General features: G+C 37.5%; 1 long non-coding RNA gene across 1 annotated transcript in view; it reads left to right on the plus strand.

The window, feature by feature from the left end:
* Positions 1 to 284: 284 nt before the first annotated feature.
* Positions 285 to 16,955, plus strand: part of LOC137861204 (uncharacterized) — a 185,047-nt gene continuing 168,376 nt past the window's right edge. Inside the window, exon 1 of the long non-coding RNA XR_011099466.1 lies at positions 285 to 402. This is a non-coding gene — a long non-coding RNA (uncharacterized lncRNA). The remainder of the gene's footprint in view (positions 403 to 16,955) is intronic.

Raw genomic sequence — 16,955 nt, forward strand, 5'->3', positions numbered from 1 at the left:
CTTATAGCAGTGACAAATTGGGAACACCTTACAGGGTTACAGGAACAGGAAAGTATGAAGCCACTTTCCAAGAGCTGCCTCCACACTCTGGCTTTCACCTAGAGTGGAGCTTTGCATAAGCCCAACTGTGGCTTTCAAAGCACAGGGTGCCCTAAACAGGGTGGGATATTCTGCCAAAATGTGTGTATTCTCTCATCTCTATAGATGAATGGTTTGTGTCCCTTATGTAAAGTGGGGCTTACTACAGGAAATGTGCTTATCAGATCCCGAAGTCTGGCAGCTGCTCCAGGTCCCTGTGCTGCACAGACCAGAGCTCTGAATGGAGCCAGACAGAGTTCTGCTCCCTGCTGAAACCTTCAGAACTGAAACAGGAATTCAAATCTGACAATGTTTACTATATCAGTAAGTGGGAATTGTATAGTTAAAATTATGATTAAGTCTTAACTTTGTTCAAAATGCTGGCTGCCATAATGACTTGAAGAGCTACAGGCTTATATACAAAATTGGTACTTCTTTAAAAGAAACCCTTTGCCACTTTCACAACTTGTGACTTTCTCTAAAGCTTGGGACCTATTTCTGCTTAAAACTTTTTTCCAAGTATGGTTATCGTTCCTTATTATGACTTTCTTCTGAAAGTAATACGGAGATTGGGGTTTGGGAGTGAGGGACAGAAGTGCCTGAACAGGGAGTTATGGATGCTTGATATATGTTCATCAAGGAAGGAAACCTTGTAGGGTCATTGTAGAGTTCAGCAAAAGAAAAATGGGTGGGCACATACCTTATTCCTTAGTCCTCATACCAGTCTTTCTATGAGCTGCTGTATATATTGATTTGAGGGGGATGGTGCAACCCTCAGATGGGTCAGGGAAATCACTACTGTCAGCACATTCTTCAGGGTGGCACAGCTTCACCCAGCCTGGTGGGCATCAGGGAGTTACAAGGTCATTGCAGACAGTCCAAAGCATCAGGGAGTTAGAAGGTCATTGCAGACAGTCCAAAATACTCTTTCTCTCTCTCTCTCTCTAACAGCTTTTTCTTAAAGCAGTAATTATTTTGATTTAACAAAGTGCATAAATCAAATGCTGCAACATGAGGTCATTTGGGACTGGGCAAAAGAAGCAGGTGAATTGTATACAAGAATCCTCAAATAGAAACTCTGCATTTGGATTTCTCTGCTTCAGCCTGCCTCAGCAATAACAAATAGAAACCATAAAATTATGCAGTTTTGATTCTAAATTCAATAAAATACTTTACAGGCAGGGTATCTGCAGCTTCCTAATTGCTTCAGTTAAGCATTAAGATCACTGCTGCTGACAAAGGAAGGGAGAAGGATCAGCTCTGAATATTCCCAACCCTCAGAATACTTTCAAATGACAGAGGGAAATAAGTAGAGTTTCTAGTTGCATTTTATTTTAATAAGACCTGGGGAAAAAAAAGTAAATCAAATCTATTTCCCAATCCTTTTTCAACAGTGAGTTGGTAATAGCCTTTTGAAATTGTTGCATTTGATTGCTTCCAATAAGCTAGTGGTAAGTCAGGAAGCAAATTACTTGTGTACACCCAACCTGACAGCGAGACTTCTTGCAATAGGTTTTCCATAGGTAACTTTTTTACTTTAATTAAATTAGGCAACAACTTTAAATTATCTATCTAGCATCAGACTTCAAAGTTGATGTTGTTTGCTGTCCAGGTAAAGTGAATCTTGGTTTCTGAGACTGCTAATCAGGTGTCCAAAACCAATGGCAAAGTTCAAGGCCTGTGTATAGAAAACAGCTTTCCTTTAAAAAAAAAAAAAAATCAAAACCCACAAGAAACAGATACAAAACTTACAACAATCAAAATGACTTGCTAAGACTAAAAGTGTCTGTTGGTGTGTTCCAGCAGGAGTGCTAACAAACCCATTAATTAACCCTGCAGGTTTTTCTGGAAACCCATTTTCAGCAGCTTACATGTTTCCAAAGCATTCACCTCTTGGCCTGAGATTTTCACTGCTTGATCTGTAATCCAGAGTGAAGGTATTTGGAGAAAAGAGAAAAGAGTTCCTTATCAGCAGCTGAGGAACAAATAGAAAAAACTTTTTACATTAAAAAAAAAAAAGTCTTAGATATTTAATGTCTGTCCCTGGCTACTCTAATTGGGAAAGGCAAAAGGTGGTGTATTTATGCACATGTTCTTCTAGTGATGAACTGAACTATTTTTATTTTTTTATTTTTTAAAAGACGGAGGTGGTTTGGGGGGAAAGGAAAAACCGGTTTCAGCCTGTTGCGATGCAGTAAATATTACAGATGTATTCCACAAGGAACACAGTCTTTTTGCCCAAGCCTTGAAGTTTGATATGACTGGATAGGATCTTACCAGCCCACACAGCTTTTTTGAAATCCTTTTACTTTGTAGCAATTGGATAGTTTGTTCATGCAGGAAAAATTATAATGTGGGTCTTGCAAAATGAATTGCTGCTCCAGGTCTTTTAGCCATGCATGATAATATAATTTAACATGCAGAAGTGGTCTCAGGTAGGCACTGGGTGCTCTGGCAATGTGTTTAGTGGTGGAAACTCCCCTGGGATCCTCCAGGGATGTGTCTGAGAGACACACAGGAGGGCTGCATGGGAAATGGGCTGCCTGCAGTCCAACCAAATAATTCACATGCCTGCTCCACTGAGGTGTCAGTATTGCAACACGGTTCTCTTAGGGAATATTCCTTGGATGCTCAGTACGAGTTTACCTGTGGTGACAAAGCTAAGGATGAACAAGAATAGTTTATAGGAAAATTGTGTTGGAAATTAAGTTTTTGGAGAACTCACGAAGTTGTGCTCTTAACACTTGTTTTGACATTTTTTTTCTCCAGGTGTCAAAAAGAAAAAAGCCCCACAATTCTTGCTTAGTAGATCCTATGAATGATAAGTGGCTCTGTCTTTGTGCTGACCTGTACAATATCCATAATTTGATTAGGTGTCATTCCACATATGAAAGATTAAAACAAAACAAAAAAACACTTCAGTAACCCAGTATTTTACCAATTCAAATAACTTACGTATTTTCCCTATGCTGAAGCACTTCTATACTTGGATTAAATGTTTGCTTGCCCCAAAAACTGTTTGGCTGAATTTTCTTGGATCAAAAGTGTATTCAAGAAGTCCATGGCAATAAAAGTCACTGTTTAAGCAATGATCATCTTCCTGACAGAAGCAGTGCTCCTAGCCCTGCTGTGAAGCAGGTACCAGCTGCCTGCCATCAGCAGTGAGTGAGCTGTAGGAGAGCACAGATGCACTGGTCCAGCAAGTCCATCCAACATCCAGGTTGTGAGAGACCCGTGGATTTTCCATGTTGTAATTTGAACAGTTACAGCCAAGCCTGAGTGAACAGCGTTCAGTCATCTGCAAAAGGGGCTTGGAAGGAACGAGGAGACAGATCTTGCTTGCGAGGCTGCAGACCAATCCAGCAGAAGGACAAGAGCAGTTGCCCATCTGCCTCCAAAATGTCGCATTATTTCTCAAACTCTGAAAAGATTGTTTTTACCTAGACAAATCAATTTCAATTGGGTTTCAGTTTTATTTATTATTATTACATGATAGTTTTACATCCTCTACATCAGATGATGTTTTTGGTCAGATGTGTTAGAAGCCAAGGACTGAAGCATGAAGTTGACTTGTCTGAAAGTTCTGGTTCCTTTAACCCAAGTATCTCCTTCCTAGGAGTCCAATGCCTGGCATCTCCTGAAGGCAGGAAGGCGAGTATGTCCACATATAAACATCCAGTGTTCTGGCACAGGCACAGAAGGTGACCCTTTCTAGTGCCTGTCTGCTACAAACTTCCTGCTGATAATGCTGTTCATGGCTTGGGAGCATGAGTGTTTCATGTCCTAGAAAACTGGGACCTGAAAGGACTTTGAGATTAGGTAACCCCTTCTTCCCCAAGGCATCAGTCTTGGAAAGTGTCTCTCTTGCCCATAGAAATTGTTTTTAGTGGTAATTCTGGTATCCTTCTTTAAGAAAATCTATTCCAATGTTAATATTTTTATTTTTTTTTAATATCTTTAAATGTCCACTGGTGAATTGGGGAAAAATATGTTCTACTGCCTGGAGAGCAGTTCATTCTTTCCATCGTGACACTTTTTTTTTTTTTTTTTGGAAATAGTTGTCTCTGTTCATTCTCTCCTCTCAGGGTTTGAGAGCTGCAGTTTGTGCCATCTACATATACAGGCTGTGTTTCCCAGCCCCTTCTGGTAGCCTCTCTCATGGCTTTCTCCATCCACTCCATATCTTCAACAAATTGCAGGGCCCAAAATGAAGTATGGTGCTCCAGACATTGCCTTCTCAAGTAGATAGGAAAAAAAATAGGAAAAAAACTTTGCACTTGTTCCGCAGTTCTCCTTTGTTTTGCCTTCAGTTCACATTTTTGTAATGGAAACCTGTAACAATTTAAAGTTACTGAACCGGGGCTGAGGGGAGGAGTTCATGTTTTCGTTTGGCTGCTGGTAAATAATTAGAAAGGCAAAAGGCTAAAAATGGGAGTTTTGCAGTGTCTGTGTATGACAGTCTGCATGGAGGAGCAGATGGATGGCTGCTATGGTTTCAATTAGGTCGAGTTCAAGGGAAACATAATTAACAGGCAATTACAGCAGTTGAGACTGGTAGTAATGCTGTTTGAACAGAAATTAATTAAAAAAAAAAAAGTGATTGTCTGTTACCATCCTCCAGTAGAGGAGACACAAGAATTGGTGGAGGACATTTGATATATTTTGCCATGAAATTCATGTTGTTAAATATAATTATAATGCGTGCACCTTATCGGTGATGGTGAAACTGAGGGATCTGAAGGAGATTGATATGCTGTTCTGGATTTCATGAGCACTTTTGCTTCTGTGGGCATTAACACTGCAGAAGCAATGTCCTAATTCCCATTTAGTGGTCTTCCAAAGAATTTGTCAGGTTTTCTTAAATTGGTGGTTTATTTTGTGAACACAACTGGGAAAAATAATCCAAGTTAGTATTTCAAATGGGTTATTTTAAATGCATTTTAAATTGCAGACAGCCAGATGTTAGAACTCAAGTGGCCTTAAGTCAGCCTTAGAAATTAAGCTGAAGTGAGAAACTACATTAATTCTGAATGTCTGAAAATGCTCATAGATATTAATGAAGTTTTAGCTAATTCCCTCCAACTTCATATTTTTGGTTTGGATTGTGTTTCAGTTTCCCTGTGTTTCCTGAGATAAAAATGCATTAAAACTATCTTCTCAGTAGAGCTAATATTGTGCGTTTCACTTCAACATTGAGGATTTTGTCTTGCTAAAATCTGGCTTCTTCCCTCTTGCTAGGATTATGACAAGACAAATATTTGTTTTTTGATCTTCACTATTCCTGTAATTGTTTACAAAGTCTTTCTAGTGAATGAATTTTGGGGTGGGGGAGGCTGCTGATCTATTCCACTGAAGCTTTATTTTTTTTGGAATAAGCCTTACTACTTGCAATCTAGGTTCAAAACAACTATACCTTTTTATTGGGGCATCAATCATTGATTAATTTACAAATACCTCATCTATGTTCAGTGATGGCATTGTGAACTGATTTAAAATGGGGTAAATGGGTAATTAAAAGGGGGAGATGGTAATTGTTTATATCAATTTGTGTTCAAGGTGGAGGTTCCTTGTGGGGATGGAAAAGCAAAGCGTGGTCAGAAATGCTTTGGAGCCAATAATAATATAACTGAATTTTGAACTGGTATCTGTCAGCCTTTAGAGAACTATGGACTCTCTTCCAGTAAAACAGCACTGCTGCTATTGCCCATGATGACTGTATGAGACACAAGTAAATATTTGGGTAGTGATGAATACCTGGCGTCATTTCTGAACCACTGTGGCTGAAATGCATTGCTACACAATTCCATTTTATACAAATTAATAGATAGCTAAATTTTCCTTTTTTATTTTTTTTTCAGAAATAGATCTACAAATTCTGCTGCTAGGGTTGCGATTTTTTTTGTCACATTCCAGCTTGGTGCAACTCTTTGCAGCTTAGTTACTATATAAATTGCTGAAAATGGGAACTTAATTGAGATGCAGATACTCTTAATTGAAGGAGCACTTATAGGTAATATTTTATCTCTTTAGAGTTTTTTTCAGTTTTACAGAGCTCAACTAATTGCCATTTATGCTCTCCTTGTATGGCAACAATTTGCAAGTGGCTTTCTTAGAGCTTACATGTCAAGTCTGTATACAATTACTGTCATTTTAAGGACATAAATGGGGCTGCAGTTGTTCAGACAGCAGTTAAATAGCTATTTAGTTTTTTGAAATAGACTTACTTTTTTCTTTTTTTTTTTTTTTGCATAATTTCACTTAGCAATACATAAAATTATAACCATAGGATTCCTGTCCATTTTTCTTTATAAAAATGCACTAACGTAGCCCTGGTGCAATTCACCCCCTCCTGTCATCCCCTACTCTGTGCATCCATTTTCCCATTTAAGCATCTACAGACAATGCTCTCCCAGCCTTTTCTGGTGCCTGGTGGGAAGCCACAACTCCAGCATTTGTCCCTAGAAAGCCTAGAGATCTCAAAACTTGTATTTTCACTGATTATGTTGAAAGAAGTCTTGCATGGCGAGCATGCCACAGGAAAGCAACTACTTCGGCATTCAACTGCATCACTGACAAAGCAAGGAAGAAGGGTAACCTGGCATCTCTAACTGGATTTTCTTTGCTAGACAAACAAAACGGGTAATAGTAAAGGAATAGAAACCACCTGCTTTATTAAAGTTAAGCATATTTCTTCACAGAATAATAGATTGCAAACAAAATTTAAGGGTGTTCTTTGTTTAGATATTAATGAAGTCATAGGTGGTTTACAATATCTGACTAGAAATTATCTTTACTGTTGTCCATACAAATGAGCTATTAAATGACCATTCTGGAAAAGCCTTCATTTTATGCAACTCTAAACAAATAAATATTTAAATGTATGTGCAACACCTGGTTAAAAGAAACCTGTTATACTCCACTTCCTTATCATCCCTTTCAGTGCGTTTTGTTTTATTCTGTGTTTATATGTATTTCTTAATCCCATTCTCTCTAGTAAGAGCAGTTCATGTCTTGTACAAAGCTTCATAAATAACATACCTTAAGAAGCAGTTACTATGCAAACACTTTATTCAACTACAGTAATCAGTTTATATACAGCAATTCGGAGTTAAGTGTGAAAAATAGGCATTACAGAAGACTGATGTGAAAATAGAGAGGTAGGTTGGATTTGTGCCTTTTTCTCTGAATACACTGGTGGCTTCAAGGGCACCATCACCACCAGGAAGAGCAGAAGCGGCTGGAATCCACCCTAGTTTACCTATATGAAAGATGAAAGTTTATAATATTTCAGCAGAGCTCATAAATTCAGAAGAAACTAGAGATGTATTGCTATCTATTCAAGATACTAATTAGGACAAACCCCAAAGTAAGGAAGTGCCCCCCCCCCCCCCCCCCCCCCCAAAGCAAACAGAGACCAACTGACTTATCAGCCCAAGAAAAATAGATGATCGAGAAAATGTAATTTGGCACAGACTTTCTGAAGGTCAAATAATTTGCCCAACACAAAATTCTTAGGGGAGGGGGGAAGATTGAGAACAAAGCAAACATGCATTTCTGTTACAAGGGCAGACACTAAATCTGTGCAGTTGTTCTGTGGGTTACTGGGGTCAAGCATGCATCAGGTAGAGTGGTGTGTCAGGAAGTCATAAAGCTGGAGAAAAGGTGTGTATGTATTAATGTGCAGGGTTTGGGATGCTTGTGCTGGTTCTGTGCTTGTTTAGAAGCATGGTGATAGCATCCCAAATGTCATTTAAATAGGTTTTGTCATTGTTTTGACATTGCTGTCAAAATTGTTTATTTATCAAATATGCCTAAGGCAGAGGAGCTCTTTGGGAGCTAGGAAATCTTGATGTACGAAGGTCTCCCAGGAACAGATTTTGAGCGAGGTAGGTACTTTGCGCTTGCTGGGCTCTGTGACAAAATATGATCTATAGGTATTATCTTAGCCATTCATATTTCAGTAGCTATGGTCAAGGTGATGGAATTAGCTCAGAAATATCTGTAACAGCTCATCGGGGATCTAAGGACCTTTGAGTTTAAAGATTTTTCAGTTCATTAAGAAATCTAAGTAAAAGGTAACTACTAAATAATCACTGAATTCTGAACACAATTTGCTGTCAAATTAAGCCTACTATTCAGAGGGAAGGACACTTAAACCTGAACTCATATCAAGTCCCATTTGAGACTTTTTTGCATCCCACAGCAAACAGCATATGTTCAGTTTTATCTGTGTGATGTTCCCTTCTTGTGGTATCAGCCTGATGTCCAAGATAATCCTGTAATGTAGACAAAATTGGATAGTGCTGTATGTATTCAGATAACTATTTTGCAGATGTGAAGCCACTTTTTCCCCCAGTACATGGCATCAGGCATACTGAATTTGAGTGAACCCCTCTCTGCCCCTGTCCCCTTTTTTGGCAACTTTCCTAAATTTCTTAGAGGCTAACAGAGATGACTTAAGGTAAATTCCCCTTCTTAGGTGTTTACAGTTGCAAGTATTTGAGTTACTGAGCTGCTACTGCTTGAACAGAATTAAATGCCAGATAAAACAAGTGCCAGCATTTAATGGCATGAAATAAACTTAACTATGGCTCAAGAGTTTTTGTTATTAATATTCTGGTTATAGGAGATTGAATTTAAATTCCCTTCTAAGTCTGATTCCTGCAATTACTTTAATTTTCCAAGATGTTTATTGGTTAGCAGCGAGGCATATTGAGTTGAAATAAATCAAGAAAAATATATATATTTATTGGATTTTAATGGTTTTTGTGCTCCTCAATTTCTGTCTGTTTCTCGAAGTTATTAAAGCAGTCAAATTATTCTACAATATGCACTATTGTTGTGATAAGATTTGCAATGATCATTTTGAAATTGCTCATATATGTTCATTTCTTAATGTGTCTATTCCCAATTTCATAAAGCATTTGTATGTACATTTTTACTGTACTAGTCTTCATACCTGATGGTGCACATCAGCTCAGATGGACTATTAATATTGATTGTTAATAATGTTAACACTAAGCTCCCAGGAAAATAACTCTGCTTCCTCGTGTTTATCACATACTTAAAGTGCTAATTCTTCCAAGGGATTGTGATGTTTTGTTTATGTATCAGAGGTGTACCAAAATATTTTTAAATAAGAGATAATTATAAAACAAGAAATCATGCAGTGTTCAGAATGATGGTGGCTTTAAAGAAAGCTTTCTGCTAGCATATTTGACCAAATACCACATTAAAGACAGCAATTACCTGTGGGCTCAATCAGTTGGTGAATCTATTAAAAACAAACTTCAAAGCTTCAAATCTGTGAATTTGTGTAGACAAGGGTGAGAGGCAGGTAGGCTCCGCATGACTTCATAGCCCAGATCCTGGAGATGAGCTTTTGGTCAAGGTGTGCTCAAGGGGTTGGCTGCACTCCTGTGTGCCATTGTGCACCCTGGCTATCCATGCACTTCCTCTTCTCCCATCGCACTGCTAGCTGAAACACCTCTGCTTAAACCTGAGAAAATGACTGTGTCAAGTCTTTGTTTGGGCAGGAGTCCCACTGATGTCAGTGATACATGGCCTTGGTGGTGCGGTTGCTTGCATGTTTGCAGAGGCCAGAGCCACAATGTGAGTCCATCTGCAGTGCTTCCTGCTGAAATGTGTACAGGCAACAAGTTTCAGAAATACAGTTATTTTAAAGGAAATAGGTTGAAGTGTCTGTTATTCAGAATCCTGAGGGGAAAGGGGAAGAAGAATATCGGGCTCTTTCAGAGCATTTCTATTGGTATACATACTCAGAATCAGCAAATAATTTAATTAAATAATTTGAGATATATTTATACAATGTCAATGTTTTTCAAACTTATAGAAATATAAATATTTTTTTTTTCTTCAGACTTTATTTCTGACAAATCAGATTTCCTGCAGTTATTGGTGAACCCTATAGGACCATGCTGTCTCTGTCATTTGATTTTGCTCAGAGAGCACTTTATGGATGGGACTCTGGCTGGTGGCCTTCATGGAGGAGTAACTGCTTTTTTATCTCTGGAGCATCTCTGGGACAAGACAAAAAAAAATTTGTGGAATAATTTTGTATTGACACATCACCTCTTTGTTTCCCTGAGATAAGTAATGTATGTCTCTTTCCACATTGAATTTAAACCAAGAAACAGCCATGTGGGAATGGCTGCGTTGGTCCATGTGCCTCCTGCTGTGTCTTTGGAGGTTGCTCTCTCCCTGCAGCGCTTATTCCTAGGATGAGCTCTCAGGTATGGCAGGGATATGTTCTTCATGCTGTTACCTAAGCTCAAAATCTTGTTCTTCATATAGATATAGAGCACACAGTTGTAATCTGAGCATAATCTGTGAAGATTCAGTGTGTTAGGAAGATGGTGGTGATATGTCTTGCAAACTTTCTTTAAAAAATTTATAGAATTTTAAAATTAAAATTCTAAAATTAATTTTTAAAAAATATTATTTTAGAATTTAGAATTTAAAGCTTAAAAAATAGACATTTCCCCCTGTGTGGAGACCTGGCACACGTGTAATAGATAAGCAGCCACACCAGTCCTTTCCCACGGCCATGGACTATCTGTGTATGCCTCTTCACAGAGAGCAGTGTGGCTCTGTGCAGGTGTATTTTTTTCTGGCAAACCTATCATTCACTGTGTGTTTGAAACACACTGTGGATGTGCTGCAGCTGAACAGGAGTCCCTGCTGTGCTGTGTGATGTCGGGTTGAGCCCATGTTATGCTCGCTTTGAGCAGCGCTGCTCCCATCTGCCCAGGAGTGTCTATTCCAGATAGCCTCTGTTTCATCTCCTTTATCTGTCTGTCACCACGGAAAGGTATATACTTATTTGGGGATAATCCCTGTGTTTGCTTAAGAAAAATGCCTCGCAGTGTATCAGAGCATTTCAAGAGCAGCTTGACAACGTGTCTCCATTTAACCCTGGGACCCAACTGTTTTTAGCTGTGGATATTCCTGTGGTTGCCTCTGTTCCATGTCATGTTTCTTTGAAACTACAAAATCCTGTACAGGTACCTCAGATTGAAATTCTCCAATTTTTAAAGTATCCCTATATATACACAGTGAGGCCAGCAAATACTCCTGTCTTCGGGTTTTTATCTCTGGATTATTCCACATGGATGCTCTGTACTTTCCATGCATGCTGGAACTCAGAAGCTTTGATATTGAAAACCAGTGCTGTCTCATGTCAGCAACTGCTTGAGGAGCTGGATACTTGTTACTGGTGTGCCTTGAAGTTACTGCTGGATTAGCTTTAATGTTGAAGGTTTTTTCCTCATTGGCACACACTCTTTTTTTTTTCCTGCCTTAAGAACCCAAACCTGTAAATTAATAGTTATTTCGAACCCGGGACTGTAGCTACAAATAAAACTAAGTAAAGGTAAGATTTATGATAAATCAGCACTTATTTCATAGATTTACTCCAATTATTTATTGGACAAAATTAGAGATTCATTTTTTTCTTGGCACCAGTTTCTGTGCCTGCAGCTCCTTGTAGCTACAGAGCAGGCTCGTTTTACCTGAACTCGGTCCTTACCTTCCAAACCTTTACATACTGAGTGCTGTGTGCACCATATCTCATTTGACATGTTATGTTGTCTTAATTATTAAATGTTTTGGGGTGGGAATAGGGTAGCCACAAGGATTTAGTTATTACTCCCTTCCTTTAGTTTTGACCACTCTTCTCAACCCTACTATCCTTTTACTTTAATACTAGATATTTTGTTCACATAATGAGCTTCCCTAGTGGGTGGGATTTAGTCTGAGTTTTATGTAGCTTACTTTATATTTCTCATTATCTGCAATCTAAAACTGAAGTTCATCAACCAACACTCTATGAATATACAGGAATGTCCTTATTCACAGACTTCTAAAAAATACTAAACTGTTGATTAAATGCTTTTTATTTATTTATTTTTTTTTTTGAATTGAGGAAATGTTTCTGAAGAGATCATTTACAGTGAGTTCCGATTGAGTTATGTGCTGGATCTGTGGTGGTTTGTTTGTTTTCTCTCCAAGGGAAATCATAACAAAAGATGAGGCTGAAAATAGACATCCTGTCTGGAGGTTATAGATGTGTTACTATAAATAGTGGGACTTCTGGGGGCTTTTTGGATGTTACAATGAAATCTGTCTTGTGATGATTATTCTACTTCAAGGAAGCTGGAACATCAACTCTATTTTTTTGATATTTTGATAGTTTTTTTGATATAATGAGTAACCTTACTGATAGCACAATAATTAGAGATTATGAAAACTGCTCAGCACCTTTCATGAATGTATACATACTCATACGTACAACAATATTTAAGCTTAACTTTGAATTGTTTCCATCACCACTGCAAATTTTCCCAAGGTCTGGGATTCCCTACTACCATGAATGTGGAGAAGTGCAGTTCTTCATCATACTGCAGGGATAAAATATCCTCCCTGGCATACCTGTGGGTGATGTTCTGGTTTGCTTTAGGGGAGAAGTGGAGGGAGAGAATTTTCTACTTACTTGACCCCATTTTTAGCAATATAGTTGCATCTTAAAGTGCTCAGCTCTACTGTAAATATTGTCTTAGTAAATGACAACTTAATACAGTTGTCACTAAGACAATATTTACAGTAGAGATCTATTTACCATAGTAAGTGCATCTTTTTATTTTTAAGTTTTAGGAAGGTGTTCTGTTCACCTGTTCTGTTTTTTTTTTTTTTTTTTTTTTTTTTTGTGTGTATTTGTGGTTTTATACTAAAGTAATAAAGTATGAAGATATTTTTTTTTGGAAAACAAAATAACGTTAAACCACATCTTGATTGATGTGACTTTCAGTGAAGAGGAAAGCTAGAATCCAAATCTTATTAAAAAAAAAAAAAAAAATCTTATATAAAATCTTATATTAAAAATAAAATTATTTGTACCTTTTATCTAGTTCAGTTATAATAAATACAAGAAACTTCAAACACATTTTAAAAGAAACCTGAAAAACAGAATATCAATGCCACTAACTTTAAATTGTTTTTAACTTCCTCTCATTGTCTGGAGTATTCTCTTCACTTTTAATCATGTCACCTTGAGGAAAAACATAAGAATAAGGTGAAGGGTTTTTTAGGATTTGGAAGGGCCTTGTGTATTATGCACTTTAATACCAAACTTTCATAGCCTTTAAGTGAAAATAATTGAGTACTCCAGTTCTCAAGTTCCTCCACTAATAATATGGGAAGAATTTTCTTTCTGAACATTGCTTTTGAGTGTGGTAAGAATGTTTAATAGAAATCACAAGCGAGGAGAAGAGATATATTGCTACTGTTGTATTAGTGCTGCTACGAGAGTCTTGATGCTATTTGGGCATTCAGTGTTCAGGGCAGTTGTACAGGCAAATAGTAAGCTGGGTAAGGTACTGGACTGAATAGAAACAAAATAATCGTCTAGATGCTTTTCAACACTTGTTTTGGATTTTGGAGTTCCCTACTTGGATGAGTTGGCATACGCCACTTAAATATTTGTGTATCTAATAGCATCAATAAGTACTGATCTTATGCTGGAGAAACTTAATCCATTTACATGCTTTCTGTGCATATAGATTCAAGCACTATGAAGACTTCAGTATAAAGCTTAAAAATGACTTCTCTAAAACCTTCATGGTAAAGTTGGTATTAAAATTACAGCCTTTGAGTCTAGCTCTATAGACAAGGTGTGAAAAGATTCCAGAGAAAATGATTTGTCAGTAGCAATTATTAAAAACACTTACTGTTAAATCCAAACTGTAGCTTTCTTTTAAAAGCAGAGAGGAATGAATTATTATTTTGGGTTCCATCTGGGTCATTTTCAAACATGAATAAAACATTTGTTGTGCGAGTCATTCATCTCTATGAAACCTTATTGAAGGGTTGCTGAAATGACCAGCAAAGGTGAAGATGTTCATGCAGATCTCTTGGTGATGGAAAGCTTTTTTAGAAACAAGGGTTGAAAGCAAAATGTGAGGAGAAATACAACTACAGTGTAACAAAATGGAGTGCTTTGCTCAAATGGCAACCTGACCAAATTAGTCAGGCTCTGAAGGCTTACTTTCAGTAAAATATGTTCGCTTGGGTATTAAGAGCCTCCTCACGAAGAACTCCTGCTGTGTATGACATCAGTCACAGACCAATCCAGTTGTTATATTGAAATTGCTCTCTGAAAAGGTGATTTAAAAGCTATGGTGATTGTTACTGTATTATACGTAAGGGCATACTGAAATGAGTAAACCTCTATTGTCTAGACACCATGCTTCAAAATTCCCAGTACCTTAAATCATACCACTCAGTAATAAATCAGAGACCTGTAGCAAAGATGCACAGTCTCCTATCGCTGTTCTGTTTGCTGTGTTTATTGTACCTGCTTACAATTAGTGCTGCTTAAAAGTCAGCTTTGGCCATGTGGAAAGAAAATGACAAACATCAATAATTGAAGTAGATTATATGAGCAATATCCTGGGATATTGGTACAGGTATTTACAGGTGGGCACTGAGTCAGCATAGATCTTAGAGGAATAACTTGTAATTAGAAAACTTCACAGCAAAGCTTGTCTCTGGGCACACATTGTTTGCTCTGCTGTGCATTTTTTAATTGCAAATCAGTTAACTTTGCAACATGAATTTAAAAACCCCTCCTTGTATTTCACCAAACAATAGTAAAGTTGTTAATGGTGTTTCCTGTTGGCTCAAGTAAAATTAGTGAGTATATATTTAAGTCACCTGATTTTCAAGTCCTGAAGAGGAAGAGATCTATATTAAATCACAGAACAAATGCTTATGGAAAACAGGCATGAAAAGAAATCACTTTGAATTCACAGTAATCAGTATGACCTTTTAGTTATCTTAATAATATATAAACATCTCAAAATACTTTAACGTCCCTTAACATCCCAAGCTTAACCTTGGGAGAGATATTGTAAATGATAAAACTGCTAGGTTTCCTTTGGTTTCTGATACCATATGTATTGCCACTCATTAAAATGAAAATGGGTTAGGTGACACTTAGTATGAACCTGTATGGTTCTTTATGTTCTTAGACAAAAAAAAAAAGAAAAAGTTTTGTATTTTAATTTCCTGAAATATGATTAAAATTAATGAGGCCCTGACATAGTTCTTCAAACATACTTTCATCAACATCTTGATCTCAGTAGGGAGTAGAAGTTCTCATTAGGAGGTGTTACACATAATGGAGGGGGGGGGGGGTGGCACACCTTACTGTACAAATAATTCATAAAGTCCAAAAATAAGATTGAAAAGGCAAAAGGCATCCCTCTATTAGTTTAAGTAGAATGATATTATGTCTTTCTATGTTATTTCATTTGGGTTTAAGAGAGATTAATTTACTGTATGTTTTATCAAGAAGACAAATGCTGATTGTAAAGAAATTACTTTAAGTGAATCCAATAAATAGAATTTTAGAATTAAGCTCCCTCTGCCACTTTTTTATTTCTGTGGATGATTTCCCTGCTCTGTAGAACACTTTCTGTCTTTATAGATATTTTCAAGTCATACTTGATCTCTGTAGTTTCAGAAATACATGGTCCAGCTTGATCCATTTGGTTTTACAAATCTACTACATGGTCTTGCAATTGATATCTAAATATCTGTTAAATAGAGGTATAGGGCTGGGAAGAACTTTTTCTTTTTTTTGGGGGGGGGGGAGAGGGAGGCGAATCTCAGGGGTTTCTGGCACACAAAATGTAATCTAGTGATGCTTGATAAGTTTTCAATGGCAAAACTTCTTGATCTGTAGAAGTTACTGGCAAAAGCAGGCAAGCTGAAGGTGAGCCCTGCACAGCAGTCCATGCTGACTTGGTGTATGTTGCTGGATGGAGCAGCAAATGCCCCTCCACAACATGTTATTTAGGAACCAGACCACCAGAGGTGGAGCAAGCTCCATGGAAGACCCTCATAGGCAATAAACTTTGCGTTTTGCTAGCTGCAGGTCCTGAAACTTCAGCTGAAACAATGTGTTAGCTGTCCCTCTTCAACAGAGGAATTCGTGTTCATGAGTTTTCATTAAAAAAAAAAAAAAAAGTGTCAAAGTTGACAGATATGGAATACTCTGTGATGTGTAACAAAACAGCAAAAAGTTTAGCATTAGCATGACTCAGCTGGCAAAGTCAAATTGGTGTTACAGCAGTAGTCTGAGGTCTTAATTTCAGCCCCTCATCCAAAAAAATCTTAGTTTTGACATTTCCATTATTTCTTACGTCACCTAGTACACTTTGCTTAATTGCTGTGTATATTGATGTGTAAAACCTGCAAAACTGTGGTCCATAGCAGCCCATTAACACTACTTAGCAGCTGTTAAAAAGGATAATTGCCAAATGTTAGCATCACCTAACGTTATTTTTAGTGCTAATTATGCCCATTCACTCTCCTTAAATTCTCCCATCTCCCGGTATGTTTCCATACCAGGGATTTATTACAAATATTTACGTTCATGTCAGCTATGGTCTGTGTTGATGTAGTTGGAGGATTTTCTGACTGGACTGGTAAATCAGAGCTGAATGTGCCTTGCTGAAGCATCGTCTCAGAAGTTCACGAGACAGTTGCTTTATGAATGTACATGCAGTGTTGCATGCTACCCATTCCCTGTGGATTTTCACATAGGATTTAAATGTGAAAAGAAACCAACGCGTAAAAACTTCCATGTCGGTCAGCATATATAAATCTTTTGTTAAGCTGTTTTCCAGAAAACTGTTGTAATGGAGTACCATCTTACCTTTTTGTAAACTTTAACCTGAAAGCCCATAGTTTGCTTGCTCATTCAAACTTTCTTGTCTTTGCTGAGTTCATGATGTGCATAGCTTGTGAAGTTTTCTTTTTTTCTTTTTTTTTTTTTTTTATATACTTATGTAAAT

Source organism: Anas acuta, chromosome 9, assembly GCF_963932015.1.
Source record: "Anas acuta chromosome 9, bAnaAcu1.1, whole genome shotgun sequence".
Classification (NCBI taxonomy): Eukaryota; Metazoa; Chordata; class Aves; order Anseriformes; family Anatidae; genus Anas; species Anas acuta.